Raw genomic sequence first — 27,908 nt, 5'->3', positions numbered from 1 at the left:
CATGTTCACATTCACTTCGCTCAAGTTACCCTTCTGATAAGAGGAAATTTGTGTCAAGTCACATAGAATCACTGAATATTTGCACTTGGAGGATCACCTGGCCTAATTCTTCTGCGCCAAACATGAAGATGCTGAAGGAGAGAAGTTAAAGAACTTGTCCAAAATTGCACAACTAGTTAGTAATAAAGTTTGGATGGAAATCTGCTTTTCTGACTCCCAGATTAGTATTTCTTTGACTTTACCTCACCTTTGGAAAAATGAAGCTGATTCAAGGGAAGTTCCTGGGCACTTATGGCCAACTGCCCTTGCTCTGAAGATGTCCTGTTTTAATCGGCCCGGCAGACCTGGAGTCCACAGGTGGTAAACGTGGGCAGGTGGAGAGCCAGCATCAGAGAAAGCCTCCTGGCCAGCGCCTGCCTTGCTTGGCAGATGTCAAGACCATTGAGGATTGGGGGCAGGGTATGATAAAGGGCATCAGGAAAGTGGCAGTGCTGGGGCACTGTCCTCTGGGCCTCCCTGGGCTCAGCCGGGCAGGGGCGTGTCTTCAGAAACAATGGTGTTGACTCCCTCTGGGCAGCCCTGCAGGGTGGCAGTCCCACAATGGAAACCTTGGAGCAGATTTGTTGGAGGATATGTATAAGAATGAGGGATTAGTGCTGGTTGGGGGCAGAGAAAATGCCCTCTTGGGGAGAAAGAAATGATCTGTGTCAAAGGACTTCCTTTCCTAACCAGGCAGACTCTGGAAGGTGACCATGAGGCCGGGTGGGAAGGTGGCAGTGGGAATGTGATTAATTGTACTGTCCATGGACAGTGAGCCGAGGAGCTTGTGCCTGGCTTTATTAGGGACATATACTCAGGGCTGCTCCACCCAGAATCCCTGCTGCTGCCTCCAGGGCTGCTCCACTCAGTGTCTTAGAGATGAGAAAAGGAGTCAAGGACTCCGACCAGCATGGAATGGTAACCTCTGGAGAGGAGGCAGGTCTCCCAGGGATCTGAGACGTGTTCCAGGAATGGAATTCCCGGTATCCTCGGCAGTCATTTCAGGATCTTGGAGACCTAGGGATGCTGTCCTGACTGCCCTAAGATACCACGTCCTTGGCTTACTCAAATGTATTGTCTGAATCAGCAGGCTTCAAGGTGAAATCAGGGGGTTTGTAGCACGGATGTTGGAGCTATGTAGACTGGATTCAAATCCCCAATTCTAGCAATTCCAGCTCTGTGGGCAGGGCACTAGAACTTGCTGAGTCCTAGCTCCTTTGTAACACGAGGTGATGGTGGATATGTCATAGGGTTGTTGCCTGGATTGAAAGTATGTCAAGCACCTACTAGTGTGTCTGGCACCTGGGAGGTACTTAAATGGTCACCCTTATTACAACAAAACAATAAAAGGTCCTTCCTTTTAAGCCAGAAAAGCTATTTGGAAATGGAACAGTCTTTTAATGAGGAGGCCTTAAAATCCCAAACCACCAGCCAAAACCATCAAAATGGAACCCAGACGGATATTTGCCCAAGGGCCCCCGGCTTCTCAGGGGCCTCCTCCGCAGCAGAATTTGCCTTCACCACCTACTGGTGGTTTCTTAGAACTACACACTCTCTTTCTGAACTGCTCCTTGGTGAGCAGGACACCAGGAGAGGTGGGGAGGAAAGGAAGGTAACTAGTAGTTTTGCAACTGTTTTAATTACTTCACATTGAGATGTTTGTAAATAAGATGTTAGAGTCTGGAGCTTTTGTTTGGTCTTGTGTTCAGCATAAATATAGTTTTATAGTCACAAAAGTGCCCTGCAGTGGAGGGCGCAGGATTTTGCTGTGACGGCAGAGCTAGAGGCGACTTGCAAATGGCAGCATTTGGAAGTGCCTGTTCTGGGTGGACATCCAGGCTGCTTTCGATTTGCTGTTTGTCCCTCCCAAGAAGCAAGAAAGGTGAATGTAACCAGCCCACTGGAATCGGTCCTTTTGCCGTTAACGTCACCTCTGTTTACTACGTGGGAAGAGTGATTCACATGCAGGAAGAAGACCTTTTCCAGAAATCCTCCACCAGCTAGAAGGAGAGAGAGAGCCTAATTAGGGAGCCATGCCACATTTCATTCTGAGATTTTGTTTGGAAGCATTTTTCCAACTAAGAAGGCAGGAGAGGATCGTTTAAGTTTGCCACTGTTCTGTTGGGCTTAATGACCTGCCCAGGTCTCAGGCTGCTCTGAGCTGAACTGTCAGTGAGACCAGCAGGAGGGCATCACTGGGATTGGAAATAGCGTGGAGTCAGTTGACAGACATCCATTCAGCACTACTAAGTGCCAGGCCTTGTGCTGGTTGCCAGGGAGGCAGAGAAACATAAAATATGACCTTGGTCCTTAAGAAGATGAGAGTTCAGTAGACAAGACGAGCTTGTGCTAAATCAGTGTACAACAGTGAGTGAAGCAGGTGATGAGTCCTATTGGATAGGTCTACCCTCTTGTGGAATATTAGAGAAGGAAGCATGCATGTGTTTAGTTAGACACAGTTTCTGACCTCCAAGGTGATGATTCAATTCCATGCACGTTTGTTGTGTCCCATTTTGTACAGAGAGAGCACGTTTGTTGATATTCTAAGGTATTTGGAGCAGGATACAGTTGAGGACCGTTTTTCAGCGCTTTCACACTGTGCAGCACGGAGGTCAGGAGCACTGTTTCAGGAATCAGACAGCCCACGTTGGAAACCTCCAGGACTTGCCACCCGTATGTGCTTGGTCAAGTTGTCAAACCTCTTTACAGCTTCATGTATTCAATCAACAAACGTTTACTAAATACTGTGGCAGCACTGGCAGGCAGGCGAGAGGGACTGAGGGGGATGTGCAGAGGTTGGTGGAGAGGGTGGGCAGGGCGGAGACTGAGGGTATCTAAGCAAAGCTGCCTGCTTTAGGTGGCCTGGGGAGCTTCTAGTTCTCAGCCCATCTCTTCCCTGAATGGGCAGAGCCTATGGGTGAAGGTCCAAGTGAGGATGTGGCTGTAGTGTCTCTGCCTGCCTTTCTCCCGTGCCCTGCAGCACCAGGCCCACACTGGAGTGCTGGTGGGAGCCGGCATGCCTGGTTAGGAGCATGCCAGAGAGCTGTCCATAATTACTTCCTTCCTTTTATTTTCTGGTGTATTTATGAGTTTTAAAAGCCCCTTGGCAACCCAGGAAATTCCATTTCCCTCTGCAGCTCATTTATACTTTCCTTGATATATGCCCAGGCACAAACACTTCTGTGTATTATTTGGTTGTTCATGGGGGATCTTGTAAAAGCTGAGGCCTTAGTGGGTGTACTTCAGGCTTGAGGGCAGGAGAGGGAAAGGAGCAGAAGGCAAGAAAGTAACCTCTGGCAAGGAAACGGTAACACTTTTAAATCTCCTCTGAAGACCACAAGCGAAAGCAATTGGCTCAACCTGTAGCGTAAGTGTGCTAGAATAGACACAAGCAAGTTTTTCCTGAGAAATGTCAAATGCCTTTTTGCCTGTTCACAATAAACTTTTATACATATGAGCGATTCTCATCTGATTGGGGCATGATGCAGGGAGTGGAATAAACTAAACGTCTAGTGTGCTTAACTGGTGTTGCTATAATTGATATTTTTCAGCCCTTTGACTCCATGAATGCCTCTAACACCTAGAGCTGGCTTGTCCAACCCGTGGGCCACTGGCCACAGGCGGCCCACGATGGCTTTGAATGTGACCCAACACAAATTCACAAACTTTCTTAAAACGTTATGAGATGTTTCTTGCATTTATTTTTAGCTCATCAGCTGTCACTAGTGTTAGTGTGTTTTATGTGTGGCTCAAGACAATTCTTCTTCCAGTGTGGCCCAGGGAAGCCAAAAGATTGGGCACCGCTGGTCCAGAGCCTTTCACAGTTTGACCTTTAGCTTGTTTTGGCTTATTATTTTTCATACTTCATTTTCCAAACTATATTATACACTTATCATTTCTATTTATATCCCTACCACAGCCTAAAATAGTGCCTGAATATAGTAGACAGTAAGTGTTTGATGAGTGACTAGTAGATGACAGCAGCTTCCAGCATCTGCCAGTACTTACACTATGTTATAATTTATCATTTTTTCTTGAGGTGACAGAACTCTTGTAATAACTCTAATAGCAAGTCTTCTTTTGTACTAATATGTTAATTTAATCATTTATTAACTTTCTAATAATATGCAGCAACCACTGTCAGGCACTAGTTATTCAAAGGAAGACAAGACACAACCCTGACCAGACGTGAGGGGTGTTTACCATCCACATGGGAGATGGGCATATAATTTAAAATGAAATAGCAATTGGTAATATATTAATGAAGAGCATATATTCATAATTTAGGACAGAGGAAGTGCTTTTTGCCTGGCATTAAAGGGGAGGGTTTCAGGGAGGATGTAGTTGAGCTCCATCTTAAAGATGAGCAGGAGTCAGCAAGAAGAAATGGCAGTGGTGGTGGGTCCTAGCAGAAGGAAGAGCGTGGCCCATAGCATGAGACACAGGTATAGTTGTGCTTGGGGAGCCCAGGAAATTCCACTTCCCTCTGCAGCTCATTTATACCTTCCTTGATATATGCCCAGGCACAAACACTTCCGTGTATTATTTGGTTGTTCCCTGAACTGCTGAGGATGATGGAGCTGGAAACATAGATTGGAGTCAAAGCACAAAGGCCTGGAATACCCTGGGCAGAAGCTGGGCAGGCAGTAGGAAAGGCCCTGAGGAGACTCAGAAGGGTCAGCTGGGGCAGTGGAGAGTGGGGGGGCAGGGGAGGCTGGCCAGGAACCATTGCGATAGGCCTGGTGTGGTGGGGGAAAGATTCCTTTCGTGCATGCTGTCGGGATGTATCATAGAGCCTGAAGCATGCCAAGAGACCAAGAAAGGGAGTGTGGCCTCATGCATGCCATCCGAGCCAGAGGAGCCCAAGTAGAGATGTGGGTTAAATGGCTTTGTTAGTTAATATGTGACATGTCACCTCAGTATTGAGCGTCTCTGGCAGCTGCTGGGACTGCAGACACATTGTTGGTCACACTGACCCAGACAAGTAGTCAAGGCAACTTTCACCACAGATCAAGCAAGAGAGTCAGCAGTAGGTGGGGCAGGGCGGTCCCTGTCTGTGTGCACATGGTGCTCAGCGAGTCACATCTGCTCCAGTTGTGTCATCTCCGTGGGCAGTGAAGCAATACTGTGCACACAGTTCTGTGTTGTGCCTCTCCCAGGGAAGGGGTGTATTTGGCCTGTACCTCACCCCAGCCCTCCTTCCTCTTCCCTCTTTCACCACGTCTTCCGGGGCTGGCTTGAGTGCAGGACTCTTTCTGCCAGCTCCCTGCCTACAGCCGCCCACTCACCAGCCCTTCATGTGTGCCTCTGAGAGTCTGCCTCCTAAACCGCCCCATGCCCTTCAGTCGCCTTTGAAAGAGCTTGGCTTTGTGAAGCCTGGGCAGTGAACATCCTTAAGCCCTTAGCAGCTTCCCTGAACACTCCCCATTATCCTTCAGGAGTCCTTCCATATGGTCAAGCAGATGAATTCCCTGTTTCTTATTCATATCGTGCCGCTTCTCACCTCCGGCAACCCCGTCTAACATGCCTCTCCCTCTTCGGTCTTTCAAGGTTTCATTCAAACCAAACTTCCTTCTGTAACCACATGGCCGTCAGTGAAGCATCCTTCCTTACTGTGCACATGACCCCTGTGGCTTGTGGCAACTGTGCCTGGATACCCCAATTTCTCTTTCCAAGGCAGGGAATTTGCTTGTCCTTCCTTTAGTCCTAGTACCTAGCAGAATTCTGAAAAACAGCCATTCAGTGAATGTGTGTTGATAGCAACGATTCTGGCACAGCTGAGGGGGCCAAATAAATGCTAAGTGGTATTAAGAGTGATAATCGTTTTTAAATAATAACAATACCTACTGTTTAGTCATTGCAATGGGTCTGTCACAGTGTGAGACCCATTACAACCCTCATATGATGGAATCAGCGTAACCTCCCTGTGTCTTGGCATTACTTCCATTTTGCAGGGTAAGCAGTGACATACCTTGACCGAGGTCATGTGGCTAGTAAGTGGCAAATGTGGAAATGGGCCGTTGTTCTTCTCGGCCACACTCCCAGCCTCTCCACATGTGTCCTCTGCCATAGCTGCATCTCCCAGATTGCATGGGATTTTTTCATTGTGTTTTTGTGACCGTGTTGCTTCCTTATCCCTGTGATTGGGTTTTGCCCACATCTCTCGTATAAGAGCAGCCTTGGTAAGAAGCAGGGAGAATGGAAGGGATGTCACATGCCAGAGTGGTCAGAAAAATGAGGTTGCTCAGCAGGTGCCATAAGAATGGATGACTTGTGCCCTGTGCCTCAGAGGAAAGACGGAGAAATGGAAAGGGAGTGGGGAGCAGAGAGATGATGACAGAGGATGAGTGAGCACAAATGTTTATCCATGCTAATGGAGTGGGGACGTGATAGCCACTCTGCTCGAATGCTTATGAGGAGCAGTCTGTGGGCTGCAAATGCAGGAGCACAGGGAATCTTCACCCTAGTGGCAGGGGAACCTAAAACTCCAGGCTGCAGACAATGGCTGGAGCATCTCTGTAACAGTCTGGCCTCGCAGGTCCAAAAGACAGGTCATAGACAACAAAGGCATCTGATATTTCCTGACACTGCCATCCTCTGGGCTCTGGGGGAGTCCGAGATCATTTGCAGCACTGCCCTGGGAGAGGTGACAGGCTGGAGGAAAATTACTAGGGTCCGAAGGAGTGCAGGCCTAGCTTTCCTCTCACTTCCAAGGCCAATCCAAAGAAATAATTGGTGCTGCTTTCAGCATATCCTCACGTGGGACCACCGCCACCTCCAACTAGACTCTGTCCCCAGCCTCCTGCCTTAGGCTCTTCCACCTCACACTACAGACTATCTAATAAATTCTGTACTGTAGAGCCGAGGAGTGAGGATAAGGGAAAGGAAAGCCAGGGGTTCTACAGGACCCAAAATAATACCAAATTCCCCCGTTGGTCTGTGGTCCCACAGTATGGAAATGGATAGCCATCTGCATGAGGTGGACATGTCTCTTCTTTGTAAATGTCCCACGGCCTGAAATGTCACCGTTCCAGCTTGACTTTTGCTTCCATTATTCCATAGTTTCCACGGGACGAGAAAACTTGACCTGGTTAACACCTTGATCAGAATCACTTCATCACAGATCAGATACATCCACAGAGATGACTGAGGAAACAGAGAAGAGCTTAGAAAGCCAGCTCTTCATCACCTTTTGGTCTTGGTCCTCCTGCCTTGGGGGTATAACCCTCTCTCAGTTGGTGGGAGAAAAATGTCCATGGTAAGAAGAAAGATGTCAGGTCCAGGACAGCAAAGGAAACCACTCAGTAATAGAAGCAACTCCAATTGTATGAGCAGTCTTCTCGAGTGCTGTCCTGTCAGCCTACCGTCCACATTCCTGGTGTCATCAACTCCCTAGGGACAGGAGCACGGAACACGTGGGGGCCGCCACTGCAGGAGCTGCCTTAGTGACAGTAACGTTCACCAGAGGCATTTAACGACTGTTTCATCCATAGCATTGTCCGGGCTCTGAGAATCCCGCCTGCAACAGGAGAAGACTGAAAAATAGAAAACCATTGGCAGTATCAGAGAGTTGTCATTAGTGGACCAGGACACTGACTTGATTCACTAGAGCTGTTATTATGGTTGTTATTTTAATTCCTCAAGAGGCAGTGGGTTGTCGGAGAACATGGGCAGTGGCCCTTGCTTCCCAGGAGGAAAGGCAAAGGGAAGACAGATGCCAGGGGGTCATTTCTGTAGAAAGCACATGCCCAGGTGTGTATTTTGCCCACTGCTGCCGAGCCCCACAGCGTGGCTTGTGGATGTTACCAGTGATATTGTGACGTTGAAAGCATTCCATTGTGTCTTTGTGAGAATCAGGGGCTGTCTTTTCTGCTTAGTCTAAGTATCTACAGATAAATATGCATCTATATTATATATGTTTGTTTCTCCATACTCTGTGCATATACTTAAGTCTGTAATGGGCATATACCTGTATCTGTCTGAACAGTTGGATATATATAGGGCATATACCTGTATCTGTCTGAACAGTTGGATATATATAGGGTGTATACCTGTATCTGTCTGAACAGTTGGATATATATAGGGTGTATACCTGTATCTGTCTGAACAGTTGGATATATATAGGGTGTATACCTGTATCTGTCTGAACAGTTGAATATATAGGTATGTTGCAGCTCTCCAACCTTTGCCAAAGAAACAAAAACCCCAAAACCGCACACACACATGTGTGCACACACAAATAAATAAATAAGGAGAAGGAAGAAAAGAAAACGGCTAGAAGGAGGTTGCCTTTTCTGTTTCAGGGACCTCAGCAGTTCTTCCCAAAATAGGCTTGTGTCCTTGCTGGGCACCATCTAAGGGAGACGACATCACAGGGGGTCCAGGCAAGGGCGGTGGAGTCAGACAGGGGGGTTCAAATCCTCACATGTGCGGCTGTGACCTTGGTGCAGCAACTCAACTGCTCGAAGCCTCAGTTTCCCCATCCGAGGAAGAGGGACAGTCCTTCCGGGGAAGAGCACCCTGCCCTCCCCGTGACAAGGGCTCACCGATAGTCTCAGGCTTCTTTTACAAGGAACAAAATTGCTCATCCTATAGTTACAGCTCAAGTTGGCCACGCAAGCATCTCTCAGGTGACAGGGTCTTTTATTTAGACAGAGTCTTGCCCTGTTGCCAGGCTGGAGTGCAATGGCACAATCTCTGCTCACCGCAACCTCTTCCTTCTGGATTCAAGCAATTCTTGTGCCTCAGCCTCCCAAGTAGCTGGGATTACAGGCATGCACCACCACACTCAGCTGATTTTTGTATTTTTAGTAGAGACGGGGTTTCACCGTGTTGGCCAGGATGGTCTCCATCTCCTGACCTCGTGATCCGCCCGCCTCAGCCTCCCAAAGTGCTGGGATTCCAGGCGTGAGCCACCGCGCCGGGCCAGGTGATAGGGTCTTAACATGGAGGCTTCCGGGACAGACTTGGTTCATGTCTGCCCTGGCATTCAAAAGGTGCCAAGTAGAGCCTGGAAGGCTCTCAGACTAACTTGTGTAGACCCGTGCCCTCTGCAGCCGCGGAATTGGCTTCTCGTTCTGTGTTGCTGCTAGTGCTTTGTGTGTCCCCAGCCAAGCCGGTTCCCATCTTTGGACCACAGAGGACCCATCGAGGGGCTCTCTCAAGTCCTCCCAGCCCACCCTTTTGTGCCGGGCCACTCCAATCTCGCAGGACACTGTGCTGGAAACTGACTTCAAGAGTAACACTGATGTGGCTGCCACCTCCGGGGACTTTGTAGGTTTGAGTATGTGTGTGGGAATGCGGTCTGTTTTATTTACTCTTCCTAACGAGGCTGAACGGAGCTAGTGAGGGCATTAAAACATTTTAGTGTTATTAGTTTTAAAATTAGCCCGAGCTGTTAAGGAGAGTCCCTGCTCACTTTGCTTATGTGAGAAAGGGGCTTCTGAACGCCAAGGTTGAATGGCCAGTATCTTTCATCCTAAAAAAGACAGCTTTATGAACTATGCATTAGAATGACCAGGGAAACTTTAAATATAACGATACGGGGTACCTGGGCCCCGCCTCTTCCTTTGGTCCACCGGCCCTCCCTGGACATCGGGAGGTGTGGTTTTTGCTTTTTTGTTTTTTAAGTTTTCCAAGTGGCTCTCATGTGCAGCCAAGGTTGAGGCCCACCGGGCTAAACTAAAAACATTTTCCGGTGTATGTGGGAGGCAGGTGGGAGGGAGGGCTGGCGTGCTGCCCAGCTGTGTACCATTTCCTGCTTGGTAGATGCTCGGGGAGTGTTTGCCAGAGAGCTCCCCTCTGATGCGTGGCATGGCTGGTTCAGATGCTATGGAGAGAGGTGTGGGTACCTGTGGGACCAGTGCTTCTCAGTCCTGAAAAGATGATCAGAATCCCCCCAGGGTCTTTGAGAAAATACAGATTCCTAGGCCTCATCGGCATTTGCCGGAACAGAACCTCTGAGAGTAGGAATGAAGAATCTGTTATTCCTGTTATTCTCAGGAATAGTGAAGCTTCCCAGAAGATGCTTTTGATTCAGAAACCACCGGAAGGGGAAAACTCGATCCTCATTTCCTAGGAGGGAAGATTTTACATTTTCCTTTTGGTCATCTGATGGCCCTAGGTTTCACTAGATAGGCCACTTATTCGCCATGGGACCCAGGCAAGGCACTCAGCCTCTCTAAGCCTCAATTTCATCATTTGTAAAATGGGAACCATAATTCTAAGAGTGTTTCGAGGATTAAATGAGGTAATATGCATGTTTGGCACACTGTACATGCTCAGTGTGTTAACTGCCATCATCATCGTCAGCACTATCATTTTGTAACTCAGACAGAAGCTACACACTGTAAGAGCAATTTCTAAGATTTCAGGAATATGAAATAAATTCTGGCTGTGAAGTCTGAGGCAAATCTAGAGGCTAGCGGGGATAAATTCGTTTTAAACTTGTATCTGAACCAGAAGCTTCTCTGGAGAGAGTTGGAGTTAGATCGCACAGGTAATCCTCAAGACCTATTTGTTAAGAATACAAAGCCATAATTGGGAAAACAGTGAGGTCCTTATTGTCATCCAGAATGAATTAATTAACATGTACTTACTGAGTGCTTCCTGTTTGCTCAGATTTGTGCTTGGTGGCATCACATACAAAAAGGACCAGGCCAGGCACAGCGGCTCATGCCTGTAATCCTAGCACTTTGGAAGGCTGATTGCAGGTGGATCACTTGAATCTAGGAGTTTGAGACCAGCCTGGGCAACATGGTGAAATCCTGTCTCTACTAAAAATACCAAAAAATACAAAAAATTAGCTGGGCGTGGTGGCATGCACCTGTTGTTCTAGCTACTGGGGAGGCTGAGGTGGGAGAATCACCTGCGCCTGGAAAGTTGAGGCTGCAGTGAGCTGTGATCGCACCACTGCACTCCAGCCTGGGTGATGGAGTGAGACCCCATCTAAAAAATAATACTAATAAATTAAAAGGACTGGATTCCTTTCCTTCAGGGAATTGGCAGTCTGGTCTGGGAAGTACAATTAGCACCCCTTTGAAGAACAGGAGCAGGATGAGAGGATGTGTAATTAAGTGCTAAATTTTGTCATTGGGACTCTCCAGGGCTAGATGATTCAAGGATGGCAACCTGATGAGCCATGGAGGTGGCTGGGGGAGCCTCTTGGGATAGTGGGGAGGGACCTGGAGCAGGAAACTGCAAGCAAATCCACAGAGATGTCCAAGGAGGGGCCTGGGACAAGAGTGACGGCTGAGATGGGGATGACGAGCAGCTGCCCTATCTGGATGGAAGATGAGGGTCCCTGTTGTCCTGGAGCTGCACAGCCACTTATAACTGGGGTCATCTAGGTCTGTGGCCCCCTGACAGCTGGTGGTAGTCTGCAGGCACACTCCACGTCCTGTCGTGAGCGGGTCCTCAGGGCGGCATCTGCCCAGGAAGCCGCAGGCACGCGTAGCACGGCCCAAGGGTACTATCTGCAGGAGGCGTTTGGCTCCGGGGCTGAGCTGATGGTGGTTGGGTGGGATGTGGGTGAGCAGCTGGACTCCTTCCTCTGTGCCATTGCTTAGGGGGCATCGGTAGAACCCTCTGTCCCAGAAGTCAGCTCCATATCTGTGGGTCTTAAAAACCTTCTGATCTGGTAAAATTACATTTACAAAAACGGTTAGATTTTAGACCTTAAATTCTATATGATTTTGGGCCAGCAATTTAGCACAGAGGCAGGGCAGAATTTCCCGCAGAAGGTATCAGATCCATGATTTGCTCCAGAGGTGAAAATGAGCAAGGTTCTGTTACTTAAATGAGCATAAGAAATGCAGCAGCCTCATCCCCGCCCTGCCCCCTCCCCACGGAGAGTCACAGAGATGCTCATTGGCAGTTTAAAGCTTCAGAGAAGTCCTGCAGTAAAGAGCCCTGTGTGGCCTGCAAACTCTCCTGACCACAGTACCCTTCTCACAAAGCCCCTGTGAATGTTCTGGGCAACCTGTGACCCAGCCTGATCTCCTTTGGAAAAAACTGGAGTGATGAGGTCCTGCCAGACTGAGCCTGAAGGAGCCTTCCGTCTGCCTGTTCAGTTTCCAAGCCCCAGACACTGAAAGGAGATTCCTAAGTTCCCCAGCCTGGCCCCGCAGTGGTGGGGAGCCCCAGATCCCAGGTCTGGTTTAATGTTCCTTAGTTGTTAACCAGCTGGAATTAAGGCTGAGAAGGAGACTCATGGGCAGGCTTTGCCATTGAATGAACTATCAGTGTGGTTGCGAGGCTATTTTGAAGACATTTTAGATTGTTTCTGGTTCCGTAATCTCACAAAAAGGAATATGATCCAACTGATTTATTAGGAAAAAATTTGTAAACTTTGGTTCACTTACAAGAAAGAAGTGTTCGGGTTTTTGAAAAAGATCCTGCCTTTGAGGCTGGCTGATTTTCGTGACTGACTAGTGTTTATGAACTGAAATCTGGCTGCCTCTGCCACTCAGTGAGCCTCGCATAGTGAATTCCTAGCCCGAGGCCTCATTCGTAGCTATTAACCCATTCACCATTCTCTCCCACTGCTGGGACTTGCGGATGGAGGAGGCCTGGCCTGTGTCTTGGCAGGAGCCGAGGCTGACGTCAGGAACATAAGGTCATGCCATGATTGCTATGCCCCCTGCCACCCCCGCCGCCTCTGCTTGCTAGTGCCAGGCTGCCCAAGTGCTGAGAATGCCAAGGTCACCCTTCCAAAGGAGGCAGGAGGCGGCCGTGGCGTCAGTCCCTTGCCTCATCCATATTCCCCATCTTCTTCCAAAGGCACCAATTCCTGGAAGTTCCTCCCCTTGTGGCTCTGGCCTCTGGGACGCCTGGGGACGTTTCCACTTTGCCGGGAGGGGAGCGTCCTCCCGGCCCCTCAGATGCTCCACCAGTGAGCCAGGGCTTGGGGTAGGTGTTGTGCCAACAGGGAGTGGCCACTTACCTTTGCTCCTGCATCTGCCCTGTCCTTAGAGGGGTTTAAATACATCAATAGCTTGTTCACCAAAATGTATCCAGAACTATTTTTAGTGCTTAGAACATGTTGACTCTTACATAAGATTCATTCAGTATATATAAACTATTCAGTAAATATTCCCTCATGAGAAGAATGGTATTTTGGTCTATTTTGTCTCTCTGCCCTCTGTGTTCTAATTTGGGACCAGGGAGTCTCTTGGCTCCATCCTGGGGTTGGCTGCTCCCAAAGCTCACTCATGCTTTGGCTAGGCTTGCTGCCTTGGCCGTGGAGAGGGGGGTCTTGCGGCCCCGGGAGCGGGGCTTGGTCAATGCAGAGCCCGCATCACAGCACCAAGTGTGGAGCCCAAGAGCAGGGCGCAGAGCTCCTCCTTCTCCCAGGATGGCGGCCGGCAACCGGCGGTGGGAGCCTCCCTGGTGGGGACCATGTTCCCAGTCCAAAGGGATGTGGTTGCATGCTGGAGCCACTAATATGGACTCGTGAAAGTGCCTTCCAGGTGGGAAAACGAGTGAAGAAACCTGGAGTATTTGCTGAGCTGCCGGGGCAGAGCACCACAGACTGGGTGGCTCGCACAAGAGAAACAGGTTTCTTCTCGGGCGGGAGGCTGGAGGCTGGAGATCTGAGACCAAGGTGGTGCAGGGTTCCTTTCTCCTGAGACCTCTCTCCCTGGCTTCTCCCTGGGTCCCACATGGTGTCCCTCTGTGCATCTGTGTTCGCACTTCCCCTTTCTATAAAGACACCATTCATGTTGGATAAGACCTGCCCTCATGCCCTCATTTTAACTTAACAGCCTCTTTTAAAACCCTACCTCTAGGCCAGTGCAGTGGCTCACACCCGTAACCCCAGCACTTTTGGAGGCTGAGATAGGAGGATCACTTGAGACCAGGAGTTCGAGATCAGCCTGGGTAACATAGGGAGACCCTGTCTGTACAAAAAAACAAAACAAAATCGTATCCTATCTCTAAATACCATCACATTGTGAGGTGCTAGGGGTGAAGGCTTTCGCACCTGAGCTTTGACGGGGACACATCCAGCCCATAGCTGAATGTCTATGCTTCTGTCTAATGGGCAAGGCTGCCCTGCAAGGCTGTGGGGAGCAGGCGCCGGGCGGAACTCCAGGGGAGGCGCCTCAGTCTGATGCCCGAGGAGGCCCCCCGTGGACGGGTGTGGCCCAGAAAACCTGCGTGTTTCCCACAGGTTCGGGGTGATGAGCTGCTGTGGGGTAGAGACCGGTCCTGTTTGACTTTTCACCCCAGTTCGTATCTGCACATGGTGGGTGCTGGCTCGGCGTCTGGGTGGTGGAGAGAGACTGTGGAGGCACTTCTTGCGGATGGCCCCTGCCTCTCTCCTGGTGAGATGTGGGCTTTTCTTAAGAAAGCTCCAACATGTGCTCCAGGAGATACTTGGGCTCCCTGGCCGGGGTGCGCAGGATGGGGAAGGGAGCGTTTGCTGCGTCTTCTGTCGATCTCTGAGGGATGTTCCTCAGGGGCTGTGAACTCTGGTGAAAAGTGCAAAGTCCCAGGGTGGATTCTGGCGGGCTGCCAGCCGGGCGTGTGTGTGAAGGCCAGGTGGGGGGTTTGAGGAGGTGCACGGCCCCAGAAGAAAGCTGGAGGGTGGCAGCCTAGGATATGCTGTGGGCTTGCAGATCCTTTCCTTCCTTCAGGGTCAGGCTTCACCAGGCAAGCCGAGGGTCCGTCTTACAGCAGCAACAGCAGCAACACAAATGACCTGATATCCTCAGTCAGTGCCAAGGAAAACCCCTACTACCAGGCTGTTCTGAGAGCGTGAAATCACCTCCATCCTGACACATTTGTGCACCTGTGCTTTTGCTGTTCCACCTCCCGAGCAGGGCTGGATTAACTGGATAAAGCTGGAAGAGTAAGCACCAGCTCCATGACCTGGCATCCAGGGAGGCAGCCCTTGCCTCCTCCTCCTCTCCGTGAAGGCACAGAGAGCGGGTGGCTCCACGGGCCACAAAGCACATTCCCAGGAGGCTCTGGGCACGTCCAGGCCTCCTTGAGGACCAGCCCTCTGCACCCCAGAGGTAGATCCCTTCCTGCTAGGACAGCCAGTTGTTTCTAAATTTAAAAAATGATCCTTGCATCCAAATGCAAGAGCTAAGGTGAGTTTTGCTGGATATCAACACCGGGGCACAAAGAAGGGGTCTTGGGCAGGGTAGGCTGGGTGAGCAGAGGGTTTGAGTGAGAAAAGCTGCCGTGCCCAGGTGCTTTATGTTGTTACAGAGCTTTCATTTCTAATGCGACGTTAAATTCTTTCCTAGTTGAACACGGCTCTCGGTGGCTGGCTGGCAGCTGTGTGCGGGTGTTTGCAGGATGATAACTGCCTCAGCATCTGTGCCATCCTGAGCTGCTCGGAGGACTGCTGGGCAGAGACTCCTTGGCAAGGGCTCCGGGAGGCATCTGAACATCCATCTTCCCTGATCTCCTGTCCCACACACAGATGCACACACTGCAGGGCTATTTCTTTGCTCGGTTTGGTTTTGCTCTCACCCCCTAGCCCTCCCTGTGCCCAGTACCTGGGTCTAGGAACATAGAATTTAGAAGCTGGGGCAGATTCTGAGAGCTCTTATTTCAATCCCATCATTTTACTTGGGAGGAAGCTGAGGCCCAGAGATGCTGAGACATGTGTTCAGGACAAAGCAGAGTTTATGGTGCAGCCTGAGGTGTAGCCCAGGTCCCCTGGCTCCCGCTCTGGTGCTCCTTCCCCTGGATGACAGCATATCTGTCCTTCTGTTGATTTGTCCTACCTGGGGTATTCTCCCCATCCTGGTGTCTTTCTTCAGCTGGGCGTCTTTGTAGAGGTCCAGACACAACTCAGGCTGGGTTGTTTCTTCCCCACCCTCAAGAAACAGGTTGCTCAAGGCAGGTGCAGAGGCTCATGCCTGTAGTCCCAGCTCTTTGGGAGGCTGAGGTGGGAGGATCACTTGAGGCCAGGAGTTAGAGACCAGCCTAGGCAACATGGTGAGACCCCGTTTCTTAAAAAATTTAAAAATTAGCTGGCCATGGTGGTGCGTGCCTATAATCCCAGCTACTCAGAAGGCTGAGGCCAGAGGATCACTTGAACCTAGGAGGTGGAGGCTGCAGTGAGCTGTGATTGCACCACTGCACGCCAGCCTGGGTGACACAGCAAGACCTTGTCTCTTAAAAACAAAACCCAGATTACTAGCGAGGCCAACTCGTAATATAAAATTTGTAGTAGAGACACTTTTTTAGGCCATGTGCCAGGCCCTATTTAAATATATTACTCATATTAGCTTATTTAATCCTCATATCGACTGTCCCCATTTTACAGTTGAAGAAACAAAGGCACCAAGAGGTAAGGAACTTGCCAGTTATGCAGCGGAGGGCATGGAGCCAGGATTTGAGCCCAGGCAGCCTCCCTGCAGGCCTTGAGTCAGGTGCCTCTTCTCTGAAGGGAGCCCCGCTGTGCTGCTCATCCTGTTCAGTGACAGTTGGCTAGGATGTGAAGGGGACGTTGGATACTTCCAGAAGCTGTGGTTTGGCTGTGCAGATGGTTGTTTCTTAGGCTCTGGTCCATGGTGGGAAGCACTGAATGGGCAGACCAGCCCACCTTCCGCCTGTGCGCTCTGCCGTCTGACACCCTCTACCAGCAGGGCCTGATCACAGGCCAGCAGGCAGCTGGTGGCCCTCTTGGGTCCTCTGTCTTCTCCTGAGATCTCTCAGAGACAGCAGAGAAAAGATGAACCCAGGAAATGCCTCACAGCTAGTTTGAATCCCAGCACTTACACAGTCATAAAGTTAAGTCCTTGTGATCTTTTATCCTGTAGAATATAAAATTAAAGGAAAAGGGTCCTGAAAAGAATTCCTCCTCTGCCTGTCCGCTCTCGCCCAAATCCTCAGAATGTCAATCTTTCCCCAAACTCTGCACACTCTTCAAGCACTTCGGAAACTAATACTTTTGTATATCACAAATTGACTTTCAAAGAACATTGGATAAAATTTTCTTGTAAAAGGTATGTTAGTCAAAAAAAGTTTGAGACATACTGGCTTAAAGTCATGCTAAACAAGTTGATGTGCCACAGTGTTTTCTCAGGACCTTTGATATGCGAATGTCCTCGGGAGGCCGAGCTAATCCACAGTTTGGCAGAAGCTGAGCCCCTTCCCCTCCATCTCACATACAAGTGAGGAATTGTTTTCCAGGCCTGTTTGCACTGCCAGTGGCTGTCATAGCAAGCTAGTAGCGTCCATTGGCTGTCAGGAATTATGCTGTCAGCACTTCCCTAGCCCCGTGACTAGCCTTAGAGGAAATAAGGACCCCCCTCACCAAAACCGGAGCCCACTCTTAGCCACTTGCCGTGGTCTCAGCTGAAGCCATGAGGCATCCCCGCCAGCCAGTTCTTCACAACGATTCTTGGCCTGTCAGCTCCTGGGTTGTACCCTTGGGATGGGCACAGCTGCAAGTCTGACCTGGACGTTAGGTCATTGGCCCAGAGGACTCACAGCTATGTTCTCTGGTCCTCTGGGATCCAGTAGGGCTTCCTGCTTCACTTTCATCTGCTTTCTATACCCAGGATCTGAGAAGTTTCCTTGGCAAAAGCATTTCATTGCTAAAAAAGAAAATCTGAAAGCTGCTGATTTAGTTTAACCTCCTTTATTTGACAGTTGAGGCAAATTAAGGCTCCAAGATGCTGAGACCTGTGCAGGATCACACAACTCCTTGGAAGCAGCAGAGTCAGGACTAGCACCCAGCTCCCTGCTTCCCAGTACTCATGGTCTTTCAGCTGCATGGCTCTACTTCTCTGCAAAGGGTGCTGGGGCCGAGATTCATGGCCTTGAACTATGGTTCTTAAATGTTACTGTGCCACAGACCCACCCAGGGCACTTTGTAAAAATTACGGAATCATCCATCTTAAAGGGCCAGGGTCTTGGGAAAGTTGCTTCATCTTTTGAGGCTCTAGATGGAGTGTTCTTTCTGTGCTGCTGAACCTGGAGCACTGAGAAGCTTTTCCTGTTCTCGGGTGCATTTGAAGTTGCATGGTCTCTTTTACAGGGCAAGAGGTGCAAATTCCTATTGCTTAAGCCCACTTACATAACAAACTGGCCACACCTTCAATCCTGAAAGGCAATGCAGCTGCCCACTATTGCAGACTCTGAAAAGTAAAGGTAGAAACGAACTCTGGGAGCCACAGAGGCTACTCTTCCTGCGCTTATTTCAAAGGAAGACCTCTGGCTCTGTCCCCAGAGATTATGATTTAGGAGGGTTGGGGTGGAGGACAAGAATCTGCATTTTAACCAGCACACCCTCTTCCCACCTCCACCCATGTGGTTTTGATGCAGTTCGTCTTTGGACTACACTTGAAGAAATGCTGACTTACATAGTAAAAAACCAAAACTGTGTAATTATAGGAATCACTCAAACACCCACATGCTAGGATATGAGGCTAGAAATTCAGGTTTATGATTGTCCAAGTGGGTTAGAGAAAGAAGCAAGGCATTCTGATTTTTAATGTGGATAACATGTAGCACAATGATATCATCCTGATAATGTGTTTTTAAATTTTTTTTTTTGTTATTGATATGTATGAATTTCTTATATATTTTGGGTATTAACCCCTTATCAGATATATGGCTTGCAAATATTTTCTTACATTGAAATCTTTAATCCATTTTGAGTTGATTTTTGTCTTTGGTGTGAGATAAGGGTTCAACAGACAGTTTTCTCAGCACCATTTATAGAAGAGACTATCCTTTCCCCACTGTGTATTCTTAGCACCCTTGTCAAAGATTAGTTGACTATATATGCATGGGTTTATTCCTATCATCTCTATTCTGTCATTGGTCTATGTGTCTGTTTTTGTGCCAGTACCATACCATTTTGATTACCATAGCTTTGTAGTACAGTTTGAAATCAGGAAGTGTGATGCCTCCAGCTTTGTTCTTCTTTCTCAAGAGGGCTTTGCCTATCAGGCAAATAACCTGATGGAAAAATGGGCAAAGGACCTGAAAAGACATTTTTCTAAAGAAGACATGCAAATGCCCAACAGGCATTTTGAAGGTACTGAACCTTACTGATCACCAGGGAAATGCAAATTAAAACCCTACACCTGTCAGAATGGCTGTCAAAAAGACAAGCAATGACAAGTATTGATGAGGATATGAAAACAAGGGAATCCTGGTACACTGTCAGTGGGCATGAAAATTGGTATAGTCATTATGGAAAACAACGTGGAGGCTCCTCAAAAAAATAAAAATAGAACTACTATATGATCCAGAAATTCCACTTCTGGGTATATATCTAAAGGAAATGAAATCTGTATTTCTAAGAGATATTTGTACTCCCATGTTCATTGCAGCATTATTCACAATAGCCAAGATATTGAAACAGCCTAAGTGTTAGTTGGCAGATGAATAAAGAAAATATGAGTTTGTATATATAATGGAATATTATTCAGTCTTAAAAAAGAAGGAAATCCTGCCCTTTGCAACAGTGTGGATGAACCCAGAGGACACTATGCTAAGTGAAATAAACCAGACACAGAAGGACAGAAACTGTGTGACCTCACTTGTATGTGGAATCTAAAAGACCCCAACTCATAGAAGCAGAGAGTAGAACATGTGTTGCCAGGGCTAAAGGGGTTTGGGGGAAGGGGTAGTGGGAGATGGGGAAGGGGTATAAACTTGGCGATCTAATGTACAGCATGGTGACTATAATTAAAAATACTATGCTGCATATTTGAAATTTGCTAAGAAAGTAGATCTTAAGGCCTGTCACACCACACACACACACACATACACACACACACACACACACACACACACACAGAGGGAACGGTGTTATTCAGCTCTATTGTGGCAATCATTTCACAGTGTATACATATATCAAATCATCATGTCGTACACCTTAAATATATACAATTTTTTTTATTTGTCAGTTATACCTCAGTAAAGCTGAGTAAAACTGTAAACTATAGCTATGTTTAAACTACAAATCTGTAAAAAGATAAATACAAATAAAAAGAAAGTATTAATAATAAATAAATAAATAAATAAATTTAAAAAAAAAGAAAAAAAAAAAGAAAGTATTTATTAAGCATCGCCTTGCAGGTGGCATTGTGAGTACTGTACTGCATGCACGCAGCAATCTGCACAGATATGGCTCCTGCCTTCTGGAGACTTACCGTCTGGGAGGGAAGGAATGAGGAAGTGGAGCAGTGAAATACCAAGTCGCAAATTCCCTGGAGGAGACAGCTGGATCATAGGCAGCCGGGGAACTGCGTGAGTTTCCGAGGTTTCTTAAAGGTCTGTGTGGTATCTTTCACCCTGTAGGGTTTTCAGCAGGGAGCAGTCTGAGAACACTCTAGTGCTACCTGGAGTCAGAGTCCTGGTGGCCTTGGAAGTCTGTGAGATCTATGTTGAAATCTTGCTGCCTGGTCTGCAGAGCTGCTCCGTTCACTGGTTGGCTACGATGTGGAACACTTGTCATACAAAGCCCTCTGCGATGATGAACTCATTTAACCCTTTAGCAACCCCATCAGATAAGTAGTGGTATTACACACAAGGAAACTGAGGTGCTCAGAGAGGCGACATAACTGAACCCAAGTCAGGGGCCCCAACTCAGGTTTGTTGGACTCCAGGGACTACATTCTACTCCCTTCAGTTCCCTCAACAGGAAAGATGGGGCGACATCTTGTCCTGTCCTCTGCCTCCCAGTTAAAATATATATATATATATTTATATATGTGAATAAAGACTTCTTGATGTGTATCACCAACATATCTAACTTGGTTTTTAATGTGGGGAAGGCAAAATGACATTGACAGATAATAGGATTTACATGAAATTCTGGTTTGTTTAGAGATGCTATAAACTGCTTGGCATTGTTGACTCCTTTGGAAATTCAACTTCCAAAGGAGCAAATGCAAAGTATTTCTCATGCCCCAGCCCTCCATGTTTAGATCTGAAGAGGAAAATAACAAGGTAGGTAACTGAAAGTCTGGAGCTGTTTCTACTTAGCTCTTCCTAAAGGCAGGGGAATGGACTAGAGGAAACCTGCAAGGGCTTTCGACTCACAGGGTTCTTTCATTTTGTGGGCTCCAGTTCTCTGGGCATAAGAGATGCCAAGGAGCTGGTGTGTTTTTGGAGAACTCATGCTCTGAAGCACATCAGAAGAACCAGTGGTTGCCACAAGACCCCCTTCCTAATGCAGATGGAGTTTTCTGTGAATCCCAGAAGATGCACTTGGGTGTGAGGGAGTTGAGGGCTAGAAAAACGAAGACCAACCCCCACCTTCAGCAGAACCCAGGGCTAGTGGCTGCAACAGCATAAAGTACCTTCTAGAATCGAATCCTGGTCATCCATGTAACATGTCTCTTCTCTAAACCCTCATCCTAGGCTTTCTTTCATGCTCATGGCCACACACAGTGAGGCTTTCCTCTCTGCCCAGAATCCACAGGGCATCACCCTTCCTCTGGAGCCAGCTTGGGGCTTTCCTGACGTCAGGAGTTTTGGGGGAAGCCAGTGTCACCTTATCTCCGTCTTGAAGCATATTTAACTTTCCCAAATAGCAAACTCTGGCTCTTGGCGCAAATGACTTCCAGATGCTGGAAGCAGCGGCTAGTGGAATTTTATTGCCCCCAAACTGTGGTTCCGGGCTGCATACTTCTGACATGAAGGTAATTTGGAATGTAAACATTGCAAGACGTGTACTGGAATTAATTAAAGCAACCCTGTATTCTCTAAGGCCTACAAGCCTGCAATTAACTGTTTACATTAACACCAAGCCAAGCAGATCAACCAGAGGATGCAGGGACCCTTGATGTTCACTTTCTCCCTTTACCTTCAGAAAAAAGTGGAATGGCAGCCAAGCTGACCCATTTCCACAGTCCCAACCTGAGACCAGGCTGCTTCAGCCATCCTCTCCCGCACAGCAAACAGGAGGCAGCGTGAGAAGCGTAGCTGGCATCGCGTGGAACCAAGGGCAGGCAGGAACCTCTTGCTCTGATATGTTAGACATCAGAAACTTCTTTAACCAGAAATACAAGTGTGCCCTTAAAAACGAATGGCCACATTCATGGTGGGCCTGCAGAGAAAACCGTGGCATCTCTTACTTGCCTGATAAAACCGGAGACAGCTTTTGAGAATGATTTTGTAACTTCATCGTGGCATTTAAAAGTAGCATGAACGTTTTGGAGCTGGATGGATTGCATAATAATGTGAATATACTTAATGCCACTGAACTGTAAACTTAAAAATGGTTAACATAGTAAATTTTGTGTTATGTATATTTCATCCCCCACATAAAATAGCAGGATGTTCTGACTTTAAAGGCTCTTTGGGATTATGTAAACTATGAGAACCCCTGGAATAGTCCTCATTTGTTACCCCCATGTGATGCAAGAGGGTGAAGTCCTGGCTTCCTGGGAACAGGCCCACACATGTCAGGATATTTCAGGGGCATTTATGTAAAACACCAGAAAGCCATGCCCCTGAAGCCGACCAATCCCTCACATCCCCTCCGAGTTTGTTAGAGGGGTGACTCTTGGCAGGGAGCACTGAGAAATGCTCATAAGTGTTCGCCTTCACTACTGGCTATAACTATGAAAAGAGTTGCTGGAGGCTACCTCGTTACCCTCACCTCCCCCAAAGGAGAAGAGGGGCTTCAGTATCCTGCAGCACGGCAGTGGGGTACGTGTGCTGGTGTGCACACTCGAGCTGTTCTGTTGTTGAAACTCTAATTGTTGCAGGTTCCTCCCTCTTTATATAAAGCAAAGCAACACCCACAAAAGGCACTGTAATCTCTCCACTGACTGTCCTTCTGCCCTCAGATCAACACAAGGGCCAACTCTGTTCCAATAGCACTTTACGTCTTTGAAAATGCTGTGTCCTGCCCGAACCTTCTCCTCTTCTCTTCAGTTTCTTCCTCATATGACACAGCTTCCAGACCCCCAACCACCCTGGATGTCTTCTTGGGGTATACAGTAGTTTTTCAGGATAATGCCCAGAACTAAACGCAATACTAATAGTGGTCTGCTCAGAGAGGGGTATGGGAATTTTATCATCTGTTCTGTTCTGACTTCCATATGTCCAACATTATCCCCCAGTGTTGCATTTCAACCGTTGTACCATCCTTTCCTTAAAAAAGCTTGTGATCATCCGAAGCCTCAGGGATTTTTTTTTTACATGAATAACTGTTGAGCAAGGGCTCCCCAGTCCTGAAATTAGGTAAATTTATTTAACTTAAGCCCAGAAATTTACTAGGAATCTTATTATTATTCATTATGTCAGAATCAGGGCCTTTGATATCCAGATACTGAGTCCTGACTCCCTCGCCCACTGTCCTTCCCCAGCTTTGGGTGTGTCTATGTCTTCATCTGAGTTAGAATTCTATACAGCACAACTTGATTGAAATGCTGTACAGAATTGGCCTGGAGTACAGAGACCACCTTTTCAGTTTACAGTGATCCATCAGCCAGAGCCATGTGGGTGTGATAAGGCCACCCTGAGTCCACCTAGCCACTACCATCCAGCTTGGGTTTCTCCACTTTGCTCCTAAGGATTGATGGAGAGTGTGCGAGGATTGGTTAAAGAGATGTGCGCTGTGATAGAAAGGGCAGGCTGGCAGGTGATGTGGTGCCCAGCACGTGGCAGCTACCCACTACATTCTGTGGGCTGAGCCGGTCAGTGAAGACACTGGTCATCCCCTAGCCTCCTTGCAGGTGATCATTCAGACTTCACTTCCTCCCCACCCAAAAAGCTGCCTCAAAACTGCTCGAAAAGTGGGGGCTTTGAGTTTAATTTCTCCCGGAGCCCTCTGGTAGGATACGAATCAACAGGAAACTGGCTTGTGGGTCTTTGGAAAGAGAAGTAGCCTAAGATTAAGGGCCTAGAAAATCTCCCAGAAAAAAAAGAGCATTCCTGTCATCAGTGAGGATAAACTAAATGACAGTTTGGGACAACATTTGGTTTCCTTGGTTCATTTAAAACATTGATTCAGAGACTGGGGACTGGCGTTTCCTGACTTAAAAGCAGTGGAGCCCTTTCCCTCTGACGTGGACACACGCTGGTTCCCTCCCTGCCTCAGGAAAGGAGTCTGTCAGGTTGGAACTAAGAGGGCCCGGGAGGGTCTTTCTTGGTGAAGCAGCATTAGCAGTTGGTTGAGACTGAGGCAGACAGGGCTTCAGCTGAAAAGGCTTTTATCGCTTTTTATCTATTGACACTTTTTCAATTAAGGAGTCTCCCCCGAGATGATCTATCGCCTCCCTGTCTGAGCAGGAAATAATTACCAGCAGAGCAACTCCATCACCTGCCACATGTTTTTCCCATGGCCAGGGAGGCTCAGGAAAATACCAACAGCCTGCCTGCCGCTGGTGGTGCCTATGTGGGCACAGGGCACGCGCCCTTTCCAGGTGGCCTAGCCCTTTCCTCTGTCTTCTCCTCCCCTCACTTCTTATTCCCTTTGACCAAGGTTTTTATATTATACCCTGTCACCATCAGGGAATCTAGCCACGTCATCTTCTCTCCTGGCACCTGCTCTTCTAAGGAGCTCGCAGCCTTCTAGGCTGGGTCGCTGCTGCTTCTTGTTCCAGGGCCCCCTGTACTGCTCATATATTCAGATGCCCGGGGACATGTTCCAGCAGAGGCTACCCAAGATAACATTTCTGTCTCACTGAGGTTTTTTTGGAGCCTTCAAAATTCCATGATCTGATATTTTACAGTAAAAGCTTTAAATATAAATGTCATTGAGGTGTAGCACACAGACGGCAAAATGCAAACATTGTGAGTGCACAGCGTGAATTCTCACCTCGTGCACATGGCTGTGTCGCCAGCAGCTGGGTCAAGACACGGAACGTTACTCACACCTGTCGTGCCCCAGCTCATCACTGCCTCCCTTCCCCAGGAACCATTGCCCTGACTCCTAAACGGCATAGATCCATTTCCCCTCTTCTGTACTTCATATAAACTCATGAGGTCTATATTTTTGTCTAGATTTCTTCACTCAGAATCATGTTCATGGGATTCATCCATGCCTGTAGTTGTTTGTTCATAGCCATTGGTTTAAAGTGGTTTGTTCGTGTTCATTGGTGTGTAATGTTCCATTGTACAAGTGTGCCATGGTGTTTCTACCCATTCTGTTATTGATGGATATTTTATGTCTTTTTTTTTTTTAATGGAGAACATATGCATGTATGCATATGTGCCTGTAATGCCTAGGAGTAGAAATGCTGGGTTGTAGGGTATGCCTATGTTTAGCTCAATTACTGCCAGTTTTACAAAGTGGTCGTGCAACTGTGAAGTTTTTTCAATGTAGAAAATGTAAGAACAGTTACCTCCTCAGCCCCCGCTGACTTGCCTTTATGAAAGAAAACACAGAGGTGGGGACTTGTGCAAGGTGAGAGCTGCTCTTTCTTGATCCCTGGCCTAGTTACCTTTCTATTAGCCTGCAAGGACCCTCTCTTTTGAGGGACCTGAGAGAAAAGGACGCGTCCTCCTGTCTCCCAGGTCACACTTTCCCCCAACGCATTCTATAGCTCATATAATTTTCCACAAAATGCCTTATTTGAACTTCAAATGTTCAAGGCCAGATGAGCACCATAGATGTGGCCTCTTCTTATTTATCCAGAGGGTTTGGGGAAGCACAGCTCCCTGACATTCATTGATGGATATCATCTGCCACCACCTGCTTTCCTTTTGTGCCAATAATCTGGGAACGGGAGAGAGATCAGTGTTTGCTTGAGATTGAATTTATGACAACACGGAACCAGCCTCCTTCAGCTGGACTGATGAACGCCTGGGTGAACATGCCACAGTCTGCGTTTTTTCTCCTTCTAGTCACCACCTTTCTTGATTAGGAAGCTGTGTTGTCAGTGTGCTGACTTATTAGGGAGAAGAATGGGCTCTAGCAGGCCTTTAACCATCACAGTTCTCATTCAGGAAAGAAACGAAGGCAGGTGCTGTACGCCCCATGCCTCCCACAGAGTCCCACAAGCTGCGGGTGTCCTCAAACCATCCATCCATGCTCCCTTGAAGGGCTTGGGGGAAGGGGTGTGAAAGGGAAGGAAAAAAATCTATGAATTGTACACACATTAAGTTCTAGGCATTATTTCAGGCGCGTGTGTACAATTTCCTGAGCAAATGAGTGAATGAGTGATTCGTTTTAAAATACAATTAAGAGCTTTGCTGGCTTCCCCAGAATAGAAATTTTCTGAGATTTTTCCTAGATCACTTTTAGCAGTAAGAGTGCCCTAAGAATAATGGCTTTTTGGTCAAAGTCTCTTAATGTCACCGAAGCTTGGGAACATGTTCTCATCAGGCAGGAGAACAACAACAGAAAGATCCGCGTTCCAGTTCCTTGTGTATAAAGGTTCTCCTGGCCTCTTTGGCCCCAGCTCTAAGGGTGAGAATAACCACAAGTTATTGCCAGAGGGCAGTGCCTTCATGGACAGAGGGCAGGTGTTTGAGGGTCCGGTGCTCCATCCAGGAGGCTGCTGGCTGCACTGAGAGATGGGCTCTGAGCCTGTTCAGTTTCTGCCAATGTAGGGCAGGCCCCCAAAGCTGAACATAGATGGAGGCACAGCAGGGCAGAACAGTTAAAGATTTAATTCCACCTTTGCCATCTCTTACCTGTATGGTCTTGAGAAAGTGCCTGTGTTTCTGTGAGACCTTGATTTCCACATCTATAAAATGGGGAGAATCATACCTACCTTATTGGGTGGTTATGAGGATTAAATCAGTCAGGGTATGTAATGTGCAGGGCATGTGATAAACGTTCAAGAGTGTAGGCTTTGTTTTTGTCATTGAAGAAAACATTTGTCAGGTACCTACCGTGTGCAGACAGAGGCCAGACACACCTTCAGGTGCCTGCTTCATACACAGCTGAAGCTGGCACAGTGCTCAGTTAGGGGCAGTCATTACTTGAGGCTTTGCTTTAGCTGACAAGGAAAGCCCTTGGTCATCCTGTATGCCGTGCCAGGCTTGGGCTCATGAATAGGTAGAGTAGCATGTATATGGTCACTGAGTTTCAGTGGAGACCCCAGTGGCCAGAAAGAGAAATCCCACCTTTCTTGTTGATGCCCAAACACCATGAACTCATTAGTTCTCCCCAACAGAAAACTCCCAAGTATCTACTGAAAGTTGGGGCTCGCGCCGGCAGCCTGCGTGACTCTGCGGGTGTGTGCTATGAAGAGCTGATGTGCAGTGGAAACCCATGTGCACAGGCATAAAACGATGGCCAGGGACCTCGGGGAGAATGCGGACATGACCAGCTGACTGCTAGTGTGACTTGGACTGAATAAGAATACTCCTGCCAAGCACCCAGTGTAGTATCTGAAACATGAAATCATTACCTCACACCTACTAGGATTTTCTTGTTAAACAAAACAAAACAGAAAGCAGAAAACAAGTGCTGGCATGGATGTGGACAGATTGGAACCTTTGGCACTGCTAGTGGGAATATAAAATTGTATCATTTGGAAAAATGGTATGGTATTTCCTAAAAAAAATTACAAATATAATTCTCATACCATCTAACAATTCCGCTTTTGGATATGCACCCTAAAGAGTAGAAAGCAGGGCCTCAAAGAGATATTTGCACACCCATGTTCACAGTAGCATCACTCACAAAAGCCGAAAGGTGAAAACGACCCAAGTGTCCTTTGACAGATTAATGGATAAGCAAAATGTGCAATGTGATGGCAAGCTTTAAAAAGGAAAGAAATTCTGATCCACGCTACAACATGGATGAACCTCGAGGACATTACGCTAAGAGAAATTAGCCAGTCACAAAAGACAAATTCTGCACGATTCTATTTGTATGAAGTGCCTAGAGTAGTGGAATTTATAGAGATGGGAAGCAGGATGACGGTTTTCAGGGGCTGAAGGGAGTGGGGAATGGGGGGCTATTGAGGGAGTACAGAGTT

General features: G+C 47.8%; 1 protein-coding gene and 1 long non-coding RNA gene across 45 annotated transcripts in view; both read left to right on the top strand.

Annotated features, from left to right (window-relative positions):
• Positions 1-7,951, top strand: part of LOC139356504 (uncharacterized) — a 34,102-nt gene extending 26,151 nt beyond the window's left edge. Inside the window, exon 2 of the long non-coding RNA XR_011608461.1 lies at positions 26-7,951. This is a non-coding gene — a long non-coding RNA (uncharacterized lncRNA). The remainder of the gene's footprint in view (positions 1-25) is intronic.
• Positions 1-27,908, top strand: part of LOC105484109 (calcium voltage-gated channel subunit alpha1 C) — a 649,973-nt gene that overhangs the window by 235,211 nt on the left and 386,854 nt on the right. The gene's annotated exons all lie outside the window — the stretch shown is intronic.

Source organism: Macaca nemestrina, chromosome 10, assembly GCF_043159975.1.
Source record: "Macaca nemestrina isolate mMacNem1 chromosome 10, mMacNem.hap1, whole genome shotgun sequence".
Taxonomy (NCBI): Eukaryota; Metazoa; Chordata; class Mammalia; order Primates; family Cercopithecidae; genus Macaca; species Macaca nemestrina.
This window is presented reverse-complemented; position numbering and strand designations above follow the sequence as displayed.